Source organism: Bactrocera oleae, chromosome X, assembly GCF_042242935.1.
Source record: "Bactrocera oleae isolate idBacOlea1 chromosome X, idBacOlea1, whole genome shotgun sequence".
Classification (NCBI taxonomy): domain Eukaryota; kingdom Metazoa; phylum Arthropoda; class Insecta; order Diptera; family Tephritidae; genus Bactrocera; species Bactrocera oleae.
In genome coordinates, this window is record NC_091541.1 from 32,584,191 (window position 1) to 32,589,919 (window position 5,729).

General features: G+C 37.6%; 1 long non-coding RNA gene across 1 annotated transcript; it reads right to left on the reverse strand.

The window, feature by feature from the left end:
* Positions 1 to 2,500: 2,500 nt before the first annotated feature.
* On the reverse strand, positions 2,501 to 4,709 carry LOC138858021 (uncharacterized). The gene is made up of 2 exons (XR_011397298.1): positions 3,135 to 4,709; positions 2,501 to 3,078 (listed from the first exon to the last, which is right to left on the reverse strand). It is a non-coding gene; the product is annotated as an uncharacterized lncRNA (long non-coding RNA).
* Between the last annotated feature and the right edge of the window lie 1,020 nt (positions 4,710 to 5,729).

Sequence of the window (5,729 nt, forward strand, 5' to 3'; positions counted from 1 at the left end):
ACATCTGATTCTTTCACTTTCCACTACGCATATAAAGCAACAATGACTATATCGGAGTAAAACTTTGCGTGAATAATACGTTTAAAGTATGCCACCTTGTGACCAAAAATTGTCTAAATCGAACAAGCCCCTAAGTACTAAATATGTGGACCCCAGTGCCTATAGTTGACCTTCTACCGAAAATATCAGCAAATCCACAAAGAAATCTCAAACGAGTATACCATTTGACTTTGCGAGAGTATAAAATGTTCGGTTACATCCGAACTTAGCCCTTCCTTACTTGTTGACATTCAGTTCGTTTATTTTTGTGGTACCAAGCTGACAATATGTCTACATCACACTGGAGAGTTTGGGTGTCTTGTACGCTGGTTATCACTCGGAAAATCTTCAGTTCATCCGCATAAAGAAGATATTCAGTCTTAAAATTTGCACCGATGTCGTTAACGAAAATATTGAAAAGAATACGTCCTAGGTGTGACCCTTGGGGTACTCCGGATGACACCTCGTACTTTATGGATAGATGACCATGGACATTAACTTGTGGTTGCCGTCCGATTAAATATGAATGGATCCAGCTCAATGCTCTACCTTGTATACCGTAGTTACTTAGCTTATTCAGTAGAATATTATGGTCTACTCTATCAAAAGCTTTACTGAAATCCGTGTAGATGGTATGGACTGCTTGTCCATTGTTTAAAGCTTCCAGAAGGTAGTTAACATAGATGAACAGGTTAGATGTCGTAGACCTTCCACCGATGAAGCCATGTTGATTGCTGGAGATGGTGTTTGTAAAAAGAGTAGTGAGCTGGAGAAGAACCATTTTCTCAAAGAGTTTAACCAGAGCTGTTTGAATACAGATTGGTCTGTAGTTGGTGACGTCTAACCTAGGCCCGTCCTTGTGAAAAGGATAGACGTAAGAGAATTTCCAGTCTGTTGGAAATATTTCATCATGAAGTGAGGTGCTGTAGATGTGAGTAATGTGCTCGCTAAGGCTTGTAGCACAGTTTTTTTGCAAGATATTTGGCAAACCATCAGGAACAGCGCCTTCCTTCGTGTTTAGGCATAACAGTTTATGAACGTTGTTAGTACTAACCTCGAGTTCCTTGATGATATGATTAGACGTAGGTACATTTATATCCAATTGTAGGTACTGGTGAAAATCTTTAATGTACACGCTCTCTAAAAAAGATGCTAACAAGTTGCTGATCTCAATGCCGGGGTCTGCCGTGTTAACTTTCCAGTGCATACTGGACGGGATTTCACTGTGGTATCTGCTTTTGTGTGATGCATTTTATCATCTTGCACTTGCTGTTCAACTTTATCTACATATTTCCTGTAACATATTTAATTTAGCTCTTTACATGCTCGTCTTAGGTCGCTAAATTTACTATAATTGAGTTTTTTCCTGTTTTTCTTGTATGCAGAGTGAGCTTCTTTCTTGAGTAGTGTTTTATGTTTCAGTTCATTAAAGAACCAGTAAGGAAACTGATTTGATTTTTTGTACACACTGGAGCAAGTGTAGAGATGCCTTCGTGAACTACAAGCATAAAAAGCACTAATTTTACTGTCCAGTGCGGATGATGAATATACTTTCGACCAATCGGTGTTCAAGTAAAATGCGATTAAGGTTTACATAGTCTGCGTTTTTGAAGTTATAGAAAGGCAATGTAGCTGGTTTAAGGTTGGGCTGGAGTTCAACTGAGATGATCAACCTCGCTCTCTTCAATGGACCAAACTACTGACACGCGACTCAGAGCATTTGCATGCGGCATCAGATCTCCCCCCTCTGCTTTACTACGAAGTCAAAGTTTGAAAAATTCAAAGTCTACCCCGCAATGCGAGGATTTACTATCTTCTTTTCCAGCGCCAGTACCAATGAGTGACAGTCAGTAACAAGTACAAATGGAATTTCATCTAAAAATGTACGAAATCGATCCAGTGCATTGACAATTGCAAGTGCAAAAGCTCGAAGCTTTAATATCTGGAATCCGCGTCAGTACTTGTTTTCGAAAAATATGCAACTGGGTGAGCTTTATTGTCATCCTGTCTTTGTTGTAATACTGCACTATACCCACGGGAAGTCGCGTCTGAATGTAGCTCTGTTTCATGATGTGGATCAAATATACACAGAACGGGTGGATCCGTTAACTTATATAATATCTTAATGTTACAAAAGCATCGATACCCTTATTCGTCCACTCGAACTTTGCATATACGCGTTAACCAATTTAAAGGGGCAGCTATTCATTAAAAATCGCGAACAAAACGTCTGAAGTAGCTATGCTTCATTCGGTCTAATACCACTCCTAATATACACAATATCCTATGTAATCCTCCTTCCTATGTGCGAATATACACTTGAACAAATTTAATTTTAGTTCTAACCAGCAGCTTTTAGTAGTCTCAACACGTCAGTCAAAGTCTCAACATGCTCTTCAAAAGTTTTCGTAGCCATAATAATGTCGTATAAATACACTACAATGTTCCCCGAATCAATAAGTGACTTTAAAACTTTATTAATTAAATGTTGAAAAACGGAAGGGGCATTTGTAATGCCGAATGGCATATAGATGTACTCGTATTGATCTATTGGTGTGACAAAAGCAGTTAAAGAGTACTGAAATAAGTTTTGCTACCCAGATACCCCCAACAAACATAAAGGATAATGATCACGTATGATCAATTTTTTAAGCGCATGATAGTTTCCGCACATTCTTAAAGAACCATCTTTCTTTCGAACTAACACTATAGGCAAAGCGTAGGGAGACTCACTTTGTCTTATGGTTGTCTAAGCCAATAACTCATCGATTGTTCTTTGAACTTCCTACTTCTCGTTGTACGGTGGTAGCAGACTGGCAACTGGGCTTCTATATAAATCAAGAAAGCGAAGTACACTGCCAAGTTTTTCCGAAACCCAACATTTTTTTTTTGAGCTTTTATATTAAATAATTCATTTGGCTTAAATAAATTTGTCTTTGTTTGGCTCAATGCTATTTGCATTTTGTTTAAAAGGTCACGCCCAACCAACACTGGTAAAATCGCACCTGGCAAAATAGCAAAAGTGTGGATCAATTCGTGCTGAAAAAATATAAATTTACATGTCAAAATGCCATGAATTCTTAATTTTTTATTACCGATTCGACGATATTGTGTCAACTTCTGTTTACTGCTGAGTTTTGCTGATTGTGGCACGTAAGACCGTTTTATGAAACTAATGGGACTACCCGTATCAAATAAAGCGAAAAGAGGAATTACATCAGTGCACTTTTCTTTATTGAGAAAGGTAACATTCATTTATTTGGAGAAAATTGTTCTGCGAGTTGACAGACTTTAGGATATGCATCATCTCCTACAGCGGCAATATTCCGGTTGTTTCCTGGTGTAGCACGACGGGGACAGTTTTGGCGCGTGTGCCCGATTTCGGAGCACATGCTTCATGTTCGGTGGTAGTCTGGGAGCCGTACATGCACTTTGATGGTGGCCATGTTGAAAGCAATTAAAACAACGTACGCTGCTTACATCCACTTGGCCACTTAAAGCTGGTTTGGCCTTTGTCGGAATGGTCGCTGAGACTGAAAATTTTACCCTTCTTTTCAAATCGTTCCATGAGTCTTCAAATATTTAATTGAATTGTCGCCATATAACATCGATACATAAGAAGATCGCTGAAGTTTCGTTATTATAGCTAAATCGTTTGATATACTATCGTTATTATGGTTTATTTGTGTCTATATATTTTCTATTTATATGTTCTCTACTTTATGCTTTATTGTTTCCCTATATTCCTTTTATTTTCGTGAAGGTCGCTTCTATCATTTTCACCTGTTAGTTTGCATTTAATTAGTAATTTGAATTTCGAGGCATTGCTGATGTATTGTGATTGTAACTGTTGCCACGTTGTTTAGTAATAAAATTCCTCTCCTTTTTATAATTAATATAGTTATTATCGCGATGGTGATAATAAAATTATTTGGCGGTGTATTTATTATACCAAGAAAATGTGTCTTGGTCGGTGTTATACTACGTCTAAGTCCCGGAACGGTAAGTATTTGTTTCATTATAGATAATGTAATAAATTTAATATTATTTTTCTACTAAATTGATAAATTTTTTATGATCTGCTGCCGGCGTACTTGGTATAAGGGCTGATAATGAGATAAACTCTGCTAGTCGTGTATCAATTAATGAATTAATAATTCCCGATGCGTATCGTAAGGCTTGAAGCGGAGTTGAATTTATGGTATGTGATTCACGTGAGCTGCCTAATAATCACCGTGGAAGATATATTATTTTTACAACTGAGCGTAATTTGAGTTATCTTCAACCATAAGATACTTAGTTTGCCGACGGAACATTTCATGTCGTTTCTTGGATTTTCTACCAGCTGTATAGCACACATGGAATTGTAAATGGAGAAGTTATGCCTCTCGTATTTACATTGTTGTCTGGCAAATCGAAGCAACTAGGTTATTTTTGTTGGTGTACAAATGCGTGGGAGTTTTTTTTTCATTTTTGGCAGAGTTCATGGAGGAGAATACAGGGATGTCGATTACAAGCTCGATATGCCGGATATGGTGGCTTTGGATTGCAGTTGAGAATGTTGTATGCTCTCGCATTTGTTCCCGAGAATGATGTTGTTGCCGTGTATAATAAGTTAACCAAAACTACGTTCTTCAAGGATAATGCTGAGGAGCTGCTCGATTATTTCGAGACCAAGTGTCACTCGTCGTGGTCAGACCTTTGGTCTCGGGCTGTGTAATCATTATCAAACGATCGTTGACGGTGGCCGTCGTACAAATAATCCAATCGAGAACTGGCATTGAAGTTTGAATGTTCGGCAGCTTGCTCATATGAATATGTGGAAGTTTAATGATTGTTGATGTGCGATTGGAATACTATGTTCGTGGTAATCCACCGAAAATAGCGAAAGCTGCTTCCAAGCGTCACCATTGACGTATATGAAATATTGTTAATGATTGTAACGTTCGTCCGCCGATGGATTATTTGCGCGGTCTTGCGCATAATTTAGAATTTAAATATTGATTTGGATTTGTTTATATAAGTATTTTTCTCTTATATGAAGTGAGGTGTTTATTTATATTGGGTCGGCTTTAGAATAACGTCCCACGCTTTCGGGGATACAACGGGTATGGGCGGATAGAGGAGATCCTCCAGATCAAGAATATATATAGATATAGCCGCGGGAAACTTATAGTTTTTCGAGATATTTACGTTTAAAGTTGAAAATTTCAACTATTTAAAGTACGTATTTTTGCGAGTTAAAATGAATTATACACTTATATTTTTCACTTTTATATCCACTAACACTTGACTAATTCGTTTTTAGAAATTTTTTTTATATTAGATGCTGCAAAAATAGCTCTATTTCAATATTTAAATCATTCTTTAATTTTATTAATTTTGACAATAACAAAATGGTTGTGAATGTCAAAACATCAGTGTTGCCATACTAATATATTTTGCAAACGAAGAAAAATAAAATAAACAGAGAGATTGTATCCTAGATACAGGAAACAACGCAAAAAGAATTTCTGCGCGTAAAATCTTTGGTACACCCCGTTGTTGGATCGACCAGTGTTATTTTTTTGAAGCGCGGCCGAAGGCCGCTAACGCAAAAAGGAGTTCTGCGCAAAAAAACCTTGATACACCCCAGTGTTGGACCGACCAGGGTTATTTTTTTAAAGCGCGGCCGAAGGCCGCCAACGCAA